This window comes from Dermacentor variabilis, chromosome 8, assembly GCF_050947875.1.
Source record: "Dermacentor variabilis isolate Ectoservices chromosome 8, ASM5094787v1, whole genome shotgun sequence".
Taxonomy (NCBI): Eukaryota; Metazoa; Arthropoda; class Arachnida; order Ixodida; family Ixodidae; genus Dermacentor; species Dermacentor variabilis.
This window is the reverse complement of record NC_134575.1, coordinates 171,859,623-171,874,275: the sequence shown is the minus strand read 5'-3', so window position 1 is coordinate 171,874,275 and position 14,653 is coordinate 171,859,623.

Genomic DNA, 14,653 nt, shown 5'->3' with positions numbered 1-14,653 from the left:
GACACAGACAGAAGACGCTGTTTACAGGCTATTTACACTGGACCCAGGCAGTCAGGCCGACACTCGCTCGCGCCAAGCGCACCGACCAACTTCGTCATGTTTCTGGCGGTGGCTCGTTTCTTGAGCATCGCTTGATCATATCGTAATAATATGATGACTTCCTCGCGTTGCGCTCGCTCCTTGGCGGCTTCGCTGGGATATATAGCGGTGCGCTACACGTTGGTTGATCAGTCTCGCCATGGAAGTTACCGACGAAGAGTCTACATCTGAATCTAGTTGCTCTACTGCTTCGGAACAGTTAAATTCTAAGGCGAAAACATGAGAGAAAGAGATTGCAACGTGAAACAAGTCTTTGTCTTTAATAGACAACATAGATTAACATCAGTATAACCGAATTAAAGAAAGCAAGTCCAAGCTAAACCAAGTCCAACATCAAATTACACCATAGGCAGAACTACAAGCGCAGCCATGCAGATATTGCTTTCGCAATTCAACCAGGTTTAACCAGAGCTAAACCACGGCCAATTTTTTCGCATTTCGCCCCATCGGTATGCGGCCGCCGTGGCCGGGATTCGATCCCGCGACCTCGTGCTCAGCAGCCCAACACTATAGTAGCCTGTTATCTTAGAGAAAAATATCGGATGTCTTATGATAAAGTAAATTGCTTATGACATATGGCACTAAGTTACTTATTCTGCTGGATTAGCCGAAGACGCGGACGGTACATACACTGAAAATCAAAGTGGATAATTAACACATCAACAAAAGTTCCATAATTACCTTTCGGGCTAACTACCGTAGCGCACATGTTGCAATACACGAACTGAAGCAAGTGATTACGCAAGGCACATACACTTCGAGCAAATTTTGAAGCTAGCAGCACTTCTGAGATACGCGCTGTCACATTAAAATAAGGATGCGCCTGTTGTTCCCGTTATCACTTTAATAAAACCCATTTTACATATAAAGAAACATAATTTACGGAACACAATTGCATTTAGTCGCAAATACCGGGAACGCATATCTCTAGATTGAAGTCATCCTCAGAACTCATTTAAAGTGAATATCACATTCAAAGCGAACAAAAAAAGGAGTCAGATTATGGGGTTTTACCAGGCAAAAACCACGGCCAGACTATGAGGCACGCCTTAGTGAGGCACTCCGGAAATTTCGACCACGTTGGGTTCTTTAACGTGCACCTACATATAAAGTACACGGGTGTTTTCACCCCCATCGAAGTGTGGCCGCCGCGGTCCGGATTCCATCCCGCGACCTCGTGCTTAGCAGCCCAACACCATAGCCCCTTAGCAAACACGGCGGATGGCATTCAAAGACACCGGCTAGAACTTGTAAATTGCGACATGTGGCGTAAAGTAAGTCGTTTAAATGGTAATTAAAATTGTTAATTAGTCAAATCTATTGATTTCTCGTGCAAATACTGTCGGCCACAGAGTACTTGAGCTCAAGAAGCAGAATTGTGCTACATGCCACATGTGATTCAAAGAAAGATAGCCGTAATTACGTATACGAGAGCTCGCACGTCGGCACGGCACTATTAACACGCATTTTGTCGGAAGAAGCCGCTGTGCAGAACAGCAGCCCTGAAACTGATCTTACTACGAGGTCGCCTAGAAGACGCACGATTAAATCCCGGCCACGGTAACCACATTTCTATGGGCGCGATATGCAAAAAACTCCCGTGTGCTGCGCTTTGGGTGCACGTTATAGAGCCCCAGATGGTCAAAATGTCTCCCACTCTAAAATCATATCGTGATCCTGGCACGTAAAATCCGACATTTTCATTAACTACGAGTCCGCCAAACGTTTCGTCATCATGAGCTCGCGAGGTTGAGCAGATTCATATTCATGACTTGCTGTACGAACGCCGATGCCAATTAACGTAGCCCAAGCACAATTGGTGGGTCAAATGGGTGCTGTGAACGAAAATCATGCGCAAAGTGGTCAGCTCTCATCTTCCTCCCGAGAATGCAACCATGAGCAGCCAGCCACGAAGATCGCAATAATTCAGTAATGCCGAGCAGCAGTCAGACGATTCGAAGCGTGACTGTAGGTCGACTGAATGCGCAATGCACCGTCAATTAAAACAGGTGTGTCACAGGCAAGGAGCGCAAGTTGAAACGAAACACGTTGCCGTAACAGCAACATTACATTAGAGGCGGGGATATTTTTGAACGGCGCTGCCGCGCCATCCAGATATTGATGAATAATAAACGTGCCAAACAAATTGTTTCGGGTGTGCGAGTTTGCCTGATCGCGTACGTGATACTAAATGCGCAAATAGCGGGCCAGTGGAAGTGCAAGCAAGGCAGTTTTATGACGCGAAACAACCGACATTGGTTGAATCCTTGAAGTTTCAGGATGCGTACAGCACCCGATGTGAAAAGCCCGTCATGAATCATTAAATCTCCCTAATGTCCCTACTACTAACTAACTAACTCTCCCGTACGCATTGCACAGACCATGGATGACTGCAATTAGGAATTAAAGTTGGTCTGCTAGCACTACATCTTGCAAGCGTGTCAGGATCATGGAGATAAATATGAAAAAGCGAAAAATATTCGCTCACAATGCGGAAAAAGATCACTTATCTGTGAAATGACATTTCTTAAGGTTATAGATCGGACACCACGACAAGTTCACAGTATACCCTTCGAACATGGCGCGCAAACGTGACATCTCCATGCAAGGGATATTTCGCAGTAGCAATTATCACAAATAAGGCACTTTCTTGTGGTACTCAGTTTTTTTGTCGGCGAAACGCAGGCATCGATGAGGCTAGATCCGCGTTCCGAGTCAAAGCGATGCCGCGTACTGCAAGGGTCCACAAGGGTCGTTGGTTAACGCGTTGAAACAACAAAAATGGATAGCTTGCTCTGCGCATGTTTTAAATTTAAACAAAGGCGCCTACCCACACAGGCGCCAATCCGGTCCAACTGACTCCACCTATGCTCCACCGGTCAACGGACTCCACTTTCCGCCGGAAAGATGTGAAAGGGCGAAAGAATGGGAGGGAAAACTTAAAGGCAGAGCGAGGTGAAGCAACGCCTTCTCTCAGCTTTCCGTCACGTGATAGTTCGAGGCGTCGAGATGCCGCCTGGGCCGCAGCGCGTGAGGGGAAGCACAAAGTTCCCACCTTATCCTCCTTCCCTTCGGGCCGTAGCGACGCGGCGCCGTTAACCATACATGGTCACGGCCGGGCGCGTCCAGTCGCCATTCCAGGCCGGCCGTGATATGGTTCACTTCACTCTCGCTTTTTGAGGCGCTTCAGTGGCTCATGAGTGTCCGAGCGCAGTCCGTGGTGGACGCAGGAAAGCGGTGATCACCGGAGAGGGGAGCAAGGAGAGGAGGCGCCATGCCGGTAGCGCTGTGCTAGTGGGCGCGTGGGAGAGCGCGGACATGCTCGTTGGGGTGCGCGCACATCGGCGACAAACCTTGCAGCAATATGGCTGTGATTGCATCCCACGCTCGCGGCCACGGCGGCGCCCGTTCGCAGGACAGTTCAGACAACAGCAACATAGGCAGTCATTGGGAGGATTTGCCCATAGTGCCCATAGATTTTTTTTTCGTATTTTATACTTCTTTTTGAATAGATCAGCAAAACGGCCGATGTGCTCGAATGTGCGTCTTGTGTGTCTGTAGATGTGACCGTACTTGCATTTTCTTCGAGCGATTGGCTACGACAAGCGTTTGGAACGAGCAAGCGCTAATTCTATCGTTTCGGCACGGCTGCGCGTCGAAGCAAAGGATACGTATTTGTGTTGCATTTCAGAGAATTGCCTGTACTGCTGCGGACACTTTTGCATTTACTGTGCAGTGTGAGGTTCTTTGTATAGGCGTGTTGTGCGTTTGCAGGTGGCTTGTGGTTATCTATGGGTTCTCTTTCTTTTTCCTGTCGTCGCGAAACGATGAATTATGTGCAAAGCATGGTCACATCTGTAATATGATACAGAACAATTAATTGTGCCTTCATGTTTTGTTAGGCCAAAACTCGCTGATTCGGTGACCTCAGGATGTGAGCTTTTGTGTTTTGAGAGCTGTGCCTTTGTAAAGGAAGTGACTAAATCAAAGATGCACTGTGTTAGTCCGACTTACACAAAGCTTGCTTTCCTTCGTCTTATGATAAACCGATCTGCCTAACATGCGTAGCGTCTATTTGGTCTGATGATTGTGGCTTGCGCCGCAATTTGTTTCTCTATGACAGTGCAATCGAATGAAATCTGACAGATACCTGCCTTACCTTTTATAAATGGCGCAAATATATTGCTAATTTTCATATGCGAGGTTGTAGCGCCTTTAACCTCTCGGAACTTCAAGTTTAATTACAAACTGGCACTGAATCCCGCGCTTCAGTAAATTTAGTTTCTGCTTGCCAGTCGCGTTACTTAATTAGTCATTTAACTATCTTCTCCAAAATAAAAAAAGATCGTACGTGCATGTGTGCTCTCATTTTAATTTAATATGTTGTTTTATGCGCTTATTACTTATGCCGATTTTCATTAGCTGATCTAGTCTTTTGCGGTTGGTCGTACTTTGCCATGTGGCTTCTTTGAACCGTATTTTGTTCCTCGGGTAAATGTATTCATTTTTTTACCTGCCTGTTAGGATGCGTTTAATTTGTTGTGTTTTAAGGTATTTGGGCACATTCTTTCTGAATTTATTGAATATTTTACTCTCCATTTTCTACGCGATCGGTTGTAATTTTTGAGGTCACGAGCCGCGATCAAGCGCGACTGCCGTGCTCCACACAAAGGTGACCTGTTCTTTTTTAAGCTGAAGCGGGCTGATTTATACGCTCGTATGTATTTTTATGTTCACGAATAAATACACCGTGTTCAATCTCCCAGTATTAGCACCACATTTACTTAAATGCTTTTTCTATGTAAAACAATACGTTATTGTATTTTGTGAATTGTTTGATGGCATGCACAGGGATTATACTACGCGTTCGGGCTATCGACTTTTTAGCTCCAACCAACATCCGTAATGGCTGTTGCCACTGAAAAACCGATACGCCAAGGCAAAGCCCGCATATTGTCGTGACAAAAAGTGCGCATATCTCGCCAATGAGTTGGCGCCACACTCGTGCAGTCGCTGTTAGGAGTGGCCGTACGGGGTGACAACGTGCCAGCTATTTCAGCCCGCTGCACGTGTTCCAATCCAACCGGACGGGGCGCACTTCAGAGAACTACGAATAGCCGGCAGCCACGTGGCGCGGGGTCAGCTCAGGAATGTGCTACCCGGCGTGCCACCCGGGACGGAGCAGAGTTATACGAAGCCCCTCTGACGTCGGCTCCGGACCTTTACACCTGTGTGTGTGTGCGGCACTGAAACCTGTGCAACACGTGTATGTGAGCCCGCCTCCTCCAAAAGGGCGGGTCATCTTCAATGACGTCGAACTATGACGTCGAGCGGAGAGGATATAAGCAGCGATTGTTGGCTGCTAGCGCGTGCTCGTTGTGTGCTCGCTGTCGTGCTCGAGATGTACTAGTGAGCTGCGTGCTCGTTGTCAGGCTCGAAATGTACTCGTGAGCTGTGTGCTCGTAAGCTGTTTGCTGTATGTTAGTCTTGCGGGCTCCATATGGTAGTCACGCTAGACTGTCGATGTATGTCTTCTCTAAAATGTAAATAATGTAAATAAATCCTGTTCACCGAGTTCCTCTCTACGACCTTCAACTCCTTCAAATGGTGGCAGCGGCAAGATTGTCCGACGACCCTTACATGTGGTTGACAGCGGTGGGATCGTCCGACAACTCTTACATCGCCACTTCGGGCGACAGTAAAAAAATGCTGCGATATATACCCGGGTCTCTGTGCATTCTCGCGTATTTAAGTTTTCACTGATATTGGCCTATGCACGCAACGTTGTCAATAGAGTTTACCGCAATAATTGTATGCTGTATCCAAGATTTTTTTCCGTGACGTACGTGTAGACGCTATGACAGGGTACTAAGAAGTGCATGTATTTATACTAGGTACCGAGAAAAGCACCAAAACATCTTTTTTAAACGTATTGAAAAACATATTAGCACAGACACATTCCATACGCTTACGCACAACGTTGTCAAGCCGTATTCTGACGACATTTTAAAGACGTCTGAGCAAGATTTAAGCAGAAGACATCCTAACAAGGCGTCTTCTAGCCGTCTTTCGCAGAACGTCTTCTAGACGTGCGCAAAGACGTCTTGTAGCCGTGCTAAATAGTTGTAGACGCTTTAGTTTTATTTTGGCTGGCCCAAGGCGCTGTGTCCCGTGGGCAAGCAACCACGGCGGGTCTTTATTTACTTTTTTTGCGTGTGAGCGCCCGTCATGGGGTCCACAAACTTGTTAGAAACCATCGCTCGGCGCTACCCAGTGTGCAGGTATATCAAAAAGTAAAGGTAAAATAAAGCGTAGTTTCGTGTCCCTTTGCGTGTATGTTTCCCGGCATTCCTGCGTGCTTACATGCATGGTAAGGCCACGGCAAAACATTTCTGTGCTTGCCGACGCGCACTTCGTCTTTCATCGCGAGCAGCAAGCGATCTGTTAAAATCCCAGTGTGAAAAGCAGGTGCACACTAGTCTGTGCTTACACGGTAAGCGCACGGCAAAAAGCACGTCCGCGTTAGCCGACGCTTTTAGCGTGTGCAACCTGTTGAAAGCCAGTGCGAAAAGCAGGCGCACGCCAATATGTGCTCGGAAATGCGAGCGCAAGCACGTAGCGAGCCGCGTCAAACAAATGCAGAAGACAGAGGTAGCGGGGGAGCGCGGCACCCGTGCGCTTCTCCGAGGTCTCGTTACGAAACGGTAGTATTCAGCCAGTATGGGTCGCCCTAAGAAGGCACCACACAGTGAAGAGGAACAACGCCGGCAGAACGAAGAAAGACGACGACGGAAGACGGAACAGCAACGTGAACGACGAGCACGCCTTACGGAGAAGCAACGGGAAGTTATGCGCAAAAAACAAATCTACTGAACTGGCGCTCTTAGAACAAAAAGAGTATATTCTGTCACAATTTGAAAACAGATCTTTTGTGATTGGAATGTTTGCCGACTTCTCAAAAGCGTTTAATCTTGTAAACCATGAATTACTTCTAGAGAAACTATGGTACTACGGAATCCGAGGACAGGCTGCAAAACTAATAAAATCTTACTTGTCTAAAAGGCAACAAACGGTTAACATACATAAACCTGTTTATTCTGGTGTCCCACAGGGCAGTATATTAGGACCACTACTTTTCAACATTTACCTTAATGACATTCTAAACATTAACCCAAATGCCAGATTCATAATATATGCAGATGAACAAGCATTTTTTTCTCCGGAAATGACATTCACGAACTGATACAATCGTGCAACACGACGATGATTTCACTGGAAAAATGGTCCCAATCTAATCATATGCGTGTTAATGAGGGCAAGACAAAAGCGCTAATCTTCAGGACGAAAAATAAACTGGTTCCTCCTCACAAAAGTATCCTATTTAACTCCAAACAAATAGAAATAGTTGACCATTTTAAATGTCTTGGTGTAGTATTTTCTTCAACTATGTCATGGACAGCACATGTGGACCAAGTTGTCGAGCAATTAGCTAGAATAACTGGCGCAATTGGCTTCATTAGATACATTCTTCCTAAACCAATTAAACTGCTTCTCTACAACTCATTATTTTATTCTCACATTAACTATTGCGAGCTGGTATGGGGCACTGCAACACCGTCCTGCCTACAGAAAATTTTTATTTTGAAAAAAAAGTTTCTTCGCAATGTCTTTAATGCAAATTACGGAACAACCACCAAAAACTTTTTCTTGAAACTGGTATAATCAAAATTTTTAATTTGCATCAGTATCGGCTCAGCGTTCGTTTTAAAATAGAAACAAGAAATAATATAAGTAACATTCGGCATCTAGCCAACTTACAAGAAAATAAAAAGAGTTACCCTTTCAGACACCCCAAAAACTGGTTGGTGCCAACAGCACCCATCAATACCGGGAAAGAGCGCCTTCCACACACACTTCCTTCCCTACTCAACGCGTACGAATCTGCTAACATCAACTTGTTTACCTGTACCCAACGAGATATACGTGCCATATGCAATTCATATGCAAAGGAGTGTGCCACTGCATAATCATTAGGTATAGTTAATGCTTAATGTAGGATGTTTTCTTTGTTCTTGTGTCCATTATTCTTTGTCATTTGTGCTGTTATTTGATTAATGTTATTTGACGATTATGTTAAGTGTAATCCTGCTAGTGACGAAGCAACTTGGTTTCTGCACATGTAAGTGCAGATAAGATGTTGTTTAATCTTCGTATGTTCTTGCTATGTTGTTGTTTTTTTTTATCATGAAGCCATCATGTCTGCGATGCGATTGCCTGTCGCTGCTGCTTTGTATTTCGGGGCTGCGGCCGAGTCAAGCTGTTTACGACAGCTTCTTCTGCAGCTCCCCCTGTCTGTATTTTTTGAGGCAGAAATAAAATTATTATTATTATTATTATCATTATTATTATTATTATTATTATAAAATGCTGACAGAGAACGCGAACGACGAGCGCGCATCAAGCAGCACCAGCAGCAGACACATCAGCAGAAGCAAGCTGAAGCCAAACGAACCAAGTACTCCAAGAAGTTGGTCACAGACGACCCCTTCGGTACGTTGTGCAACGTCGACGACAGGTTGTAGCTTGCAGACAACATGAACGTGTAATCTCGGCATATCGAAAACAACTCAGCGGAACATCCCTAAACGGGGGAACTGTTGAATATATGCGTAGCATTATATGGTGGTTGTGTATGTTCGGCAATGTAAGCATGTGCACTGCTCTGCTCGTACTCCGCACGCATATATAAATGAATAACGCATACTACATCAGCATAAGCCTCCACACACATCATTAACACGCATAACACATTCGGCACCACGCCGATGCCCATAGAATGCTACGCATATCTTGCACAGTTCCCGTTCAGGGATGTACCGGGGTAGCACACTCTCAAGTTGAACAAATGGCCACAGAGGGCGAAAAAATCGACCGCGCGCCGCTGCTAACAAAACCACCGTAACAGAATAACTTCGGGATGCTTACGTTAGTTTCAACATTTCCCGGTAGAGGCGTCGTAATAAGCGCAATTTTATCTTACAAACATTCTCTTACAATTATCGAAGCATTTTTGTTACATAAAAAACAGGGCAAAATTATCATTGCTAATTAGATATTGTACCCTTTGTTAGTAAGTTTATTGTTTCTTCGTTATTATAAACGCAAATAGCGTTCAGCATCATCGATCTTTCACGTGACCTCTGGTCTGGATTTAAAAATTATTTTACCGGTATTTTCGAGTGCACGGCGGCACGGATTAATTCGTTCGTACACTCAGACTGGTTGCCTCTTTGTTTCTAAAACTAGTTTCTTGCGCTTCGATGTCTCACGTTATTTAACTTGGGGTGAACTTACGTGTTTGCAAGCGGACATGTAAGCCCGGAAGTTGGGTTTCGGTCGTGAGCCATTCGGAACACGTCTGCATCAAAACGGGAGCTGGATTTTGCTGCGACTGACAACGGCAATAACGGTGAGTCGTTTAACACCGCTGCTTGAATCGTTATATAATACCCGTGTTATTACCTTCCAGGCGGGCACAAGTTAACGAACTAGATACTGCATTACATATGGGCAGTCAGGATCTCCAGTTGATGTTTCCTAAATAAACCTGTACTTGCGAGGCTGTCGTTCTACACACACAACCAGGAAAGAAAGAGCAATATCGGAACGGGCGTCTCATTTTTCATGTTATTGTAGCCGTTGTCGTAGGTGACTGAGTAGCCTTATCAATATACATATTAAACTTTTTTTTCGAGTCCGCCAGAAACTTCTTTCGTCCACAAAACCGAATAATCCTTTGATGAAATGAAGTGAAACTACAGAATTTATTGTATTAAACAGTTGCAAGCATGATAATTCACCCATATTTCGTACTTGTTGGTTCCAAATGTTCTCGCTGTTCAGTTTGGTTTACCGTAGGGCATTTATTTTTGCAGTAGTGAAGCGGTGCATCGCGTTCGTGCAGAAAAATAATGGATCAATTCTAATAGCTTCATGACTTTCATGCATTTGCTTGTGGAACCAGCAGTGTGATTTCTTCTAGTGTATAAATGAACGCACAAATGTTCTCACTTGTGATCTTAATAATACTTAAGCTGTTGTCATGCATTAGTTAGGCAGACATAAATTTTATGGACAATAACAATATTTATTTAACATGCTGCTTAAGCATCCTAGAACAGACAGTGTACATTTGCATGTGTTCTGTAGTCGTAAACCATTACAATATATATGTCACACCTTTTTGGGTTTCATATTGCAAAATTTTGCCTTTTGAATTTCTGATTCAGTCAAAATTTATGTTCCAGACATGCACTAATGAGGACGGCACCAGTATAAAGCAACACACTCCACGCGCTAAACAGGAGGTGCTGCCTGCTGCAACAAGGTCGCTGTGTGGACGTTGGCTACTACTACAAGGTAAACAACACATGGTTCAGAAATAAAGATGTTTGATATATGCTGTATTGGCTTGCTGTTTGCAGCAGATATGAATGTTTGTTCATATTTATGGTTCAGTATAATTGGTTCGAACATAAAGGAAAACACACATGAGTTTGGCTAATCTGTGCTGTATCTCATGTGTCACCGTTCTGCCCCAACAGAGTCTATGCCAAGCACATCTTGGTCATCACAGGAGCTCCTATCTGCACCAACAGGAAGGGGCTGTAGCCGAATTTGCAAGGCTTTTACACCACGAACAAAGAAGCGCATGCAGAAGAATATGGATGAGATATCAAGTCTGCAGAGGACTGTGTCAAGATTGAAAAGAGCTTCAGCCACCATTCCACCAGCATGGACATTTGGCTGAGTCGTCCAAGTAACTCAAAAAGGACTTTCTAGAAATTCTTCGTCTTCAGATGCACCTCCAACATCTGACCAAGCACGGACGACGCTGGCCAAAAGATCGAGTTTCGTCAGTCTGCCCTTAATCAGCTTTCTAGCCATGTCAATTCCATTTGTGCCAAGTGTAATTTTTCTTCTATAAATGCAAGCTTTTTCATTGCCCATTTTTGTTAGAGATCATTCATCCTCATCTAAACATAAAGGTCAACCGATTCTTCGCTGATCCTTAAAAGCAGTCACTGTCTAGTAGCCTAACATATATGTAGCAGTATCTTCTAGTGTATGTTGTCATGCACAATTCCTCTCCTGAAATAGCTGATGCAGCATCGTCATGTGTCTTGCATTAACCTATGCACCATGTGCTATGCACCATTTTACTTGATGTTTTTAACCTTCAATGCTTGCAGAGCAGAGTGGCTTCTCTCTTGAATGCAAGCTTTCTCATTTTCCATATTCCTAGTCTCGTTGATGATTGCTCTTCTTCCTCGATAGCCTGGGTCTTTGCGCAAGCTACACTGAAGTGCTTGATTGCAGAATCTGGTTTTGCCGCCCCACTTGGTTGTGGTAACTGTGTTACGTTTTTCAGATGTGGGGGCTTGGTAAGCAGTCCCTCGAGGTAAGCATTTGCTCCTGCAGTCCGCAAAGCGACATAGACTCCCAGTATACACACACCGTAACTGGTGCTCCTCGTTCGTTCTGGCCTGCTGCAGCCATGGGCAAGTTGTGCTTGTGGCCTACCTCGGCCATAATTTGCTCAAAACGGAGACCAGCATATGTGCTTACATGGTTCCAAGTGTATGAAGTTGATAGCCGTATGGGTGGAAAGGCCTGCAAGAATGGCTGCCGAAGGTGATGCCCACAAAAGCGACTTGTCCACATTAAGACAAAGTGGGACACAAAGTGGGAGCCACACATTAGCGGCCCTCGAAAGGAAATAAATGTGCAGGTTGGAAATGAGTTAACGCTAAAATGCCGGGTAGTCCATGTCGCTGTGTAGGCTGCGGCAGCAGATGCCTGCGTCGCCCGATTGCTTCGCAATGCAATTTGGGCATCTTTAACGGCGACTGTCGCTGCAAACAGGTGGCCCACTCTGTCCAAGATGTTTCCGCTGCTGGTTGTCGCTCATTAACCTGACCACCACGTGCGACGACGACGGTGAGCCGTTTACGAGCTCGCGTCAATGATTCCAGCGTATCTCGACATGCAAATTTTATTTCTGCTATTGCACGAGAATGTACACTGCTTGTCTTCTGCCATTGAAGTCGCACGTTCTGTTCACTCACTTGTGGCTTGTTTGTATGGGCGTCAATAGAGGCTCTTGGCAATTATAACGCACCAGCTACGCGGCAGCGAAGGCATTGAGGCATGCCGCATAGCCGGCAGGGCAAGCACGGCGCATACCAGCGTACGCGACTGGCAAAAAACGGCCATATTGGACTTTGCTCTTCAAACAAACAAAAAAGTGCACTTCCGCTTCCGGATTGAGCTCCGCCATCTGGCGTCCACCTAAGTTCCATGCGCTGCCGCTGCTTATTTTCGAACCACTGCGGAAGGTACAGTTTCCCTTCTCTAATTTGGTTCTTTATTCTACGGATGTACCATATGGACATACGGCCCAATTGTTTTTTCTCTCCTCTGGGCGCGCGTGAAGCGCGACGTGGACGCGAAGCAGCAGGCGTCATCATGCGGCGCGCTTCGTGAACTCGCGATGCGCAGCATGGCTTTCGCTACCAACGCGCGCTAACGGCGGCAGATACGAACTCGCCTAGACAAACTTTTCGCTCCGTCTCGCCATCGTTCGATCGTTTAAAGAGCGACACAAATGTCAAGCTCAGACTCTGTGGAAATTCCGAAGGCAAAATTTAGATCGCTGTATTCGATATGCAGTCATACTATATACAGGGTCCTGCCAAGGTTTCCGGAAATGAGGTGGGGGGGGGGGGGTGAGGTGCAGTGGGGGCTCTCGTCCCCACTGAAGGCTGTTCCGACCGTCCCGCTCCCGCACTCCTCTCACCTGTGTAGCTAGCGACTCATTTGATTAGTTAGAGGGTGCTCCCTTCAACAAACGAAAAATTTTCTGGAAGCTTGTGACGTCTGGGACTCTTTATAGGTGCTTTAGCTATGTCGAGAACGTTGCCTGTTTTTGTCTGGTTCAACGTGTATTCTGTCCTGAAGCGGTTCTCAAGGAGGGGAAGGCTGGCGCTCTTATTCTGCGGCTCTTGCAGGAGCATGTCTCAGCACCACAACTTTAGGATGCCTATTGTTCTCAGTTTTTCCTTGCCCCTATCCGAGACCATGACCATGAAAAGCAAGAAAATAACAAAAGTCAGTGTAAGCCTGTTCCTAGAAAAGCATGATTTAAATCATTAACCCATTGCTTGTGCAGCTTGGAATGTGCGTTTTCTACTGGTTCTGCCTATACCGCCTGGTTCTGCCTCACAGAATGACCGTAGTGAAAATCGGAAAGGGAAAGCACGGACCTGGCTTTCTCTTTATATATATACATATAGAGAGTGAGGTAGAGAGATGAACTACACGATGCGACACACATCAGATATACTTCCGGAGCCCCTGGGTCCTGCATATTTCGCTTAAAGAAACACTAAAGGCAAATACTAATTCGACGTGGACTGTTCAAATACCCCTCCAGAAACCTCGCAAAGCTTGTTTCATGCCAAGAAAAGACTTAGTTTACTAGAATATTGCATCTTAATGGTCCAAATACCTTTACCGCAATTCAAACTTCCCGCCGCCCAACTGGAGGAGTGGTGACGTTGCAACTCCATCACCACCCTTTGCTGCCGTCGGTGAGTGAAATGGTGCACGACAGACGGTGGTACCGAGCCACTACAGAGAGGTGGATTCGCCGCTGCAGCTGCTTTTTTGGTCAAGTGGCATAGACCCACACAGCACCTATGGGGCTCTTGCATTGCCCAGGGGGCGCTGCGAAGGATGGGTGGATGGATGTTATGAGCGTCCCCTTTGGAACGGGGCGGTGGGTTGCGCGACCAAGCTCTTGCTATTATACTGCCTAATATCCTACCTAGGTTAAACAATGAAAAAAAAAAACACTATGAACTACCACGTCCAAATTTTCTGATCCCCTATTCGAACTGTGCTTTTGTGCCCAGTCTTTTGTCGTTTCCCTACTTTTCTTCCACCAATCCTCCAATCCAGGTTGTCTACCAACTTGATATTTCCAAATTCCCTGAGTTTTCCAGGTTTTCCCTGAGTCCCTTTGCAATATTTCATGAGTGACACAGAACTTTGTTTTATGTCAAGACGGGCTCCGTACATCATGTCGCCCAATGGTGTCACTCTCTAGTAAGCATGTTAAAAAAAACAGCAACAACTTAATCCAGTTTGAATAGTAAGGGGTAGTGTTCATTTTATTCAAGAAGAAAACAGAAGGGAGGGGTTCGTAAAATGCATAGCGAATAAAATATCTTCGAAGGAAAATAGTAAAACCCATTGCAAACAGAGTCGAACATTCTCAAATGCGAATAAAAAAAAAGATGCATACAGAATATTTTCGACTATGAGCTATTTCTATCGATTGATAGCAAGCTAACTGGTATGCAGCCCGAACTTTATCACAAGTTAGATTCTCTCGCAACAGCTGGTAAGTCAACCTCAACTGTCCTGACATATTCAGCCCAAGCACAAGGCCTCAGTGTTGCGTTTCACTGCTTTAAAGAGTTTTTTTCTT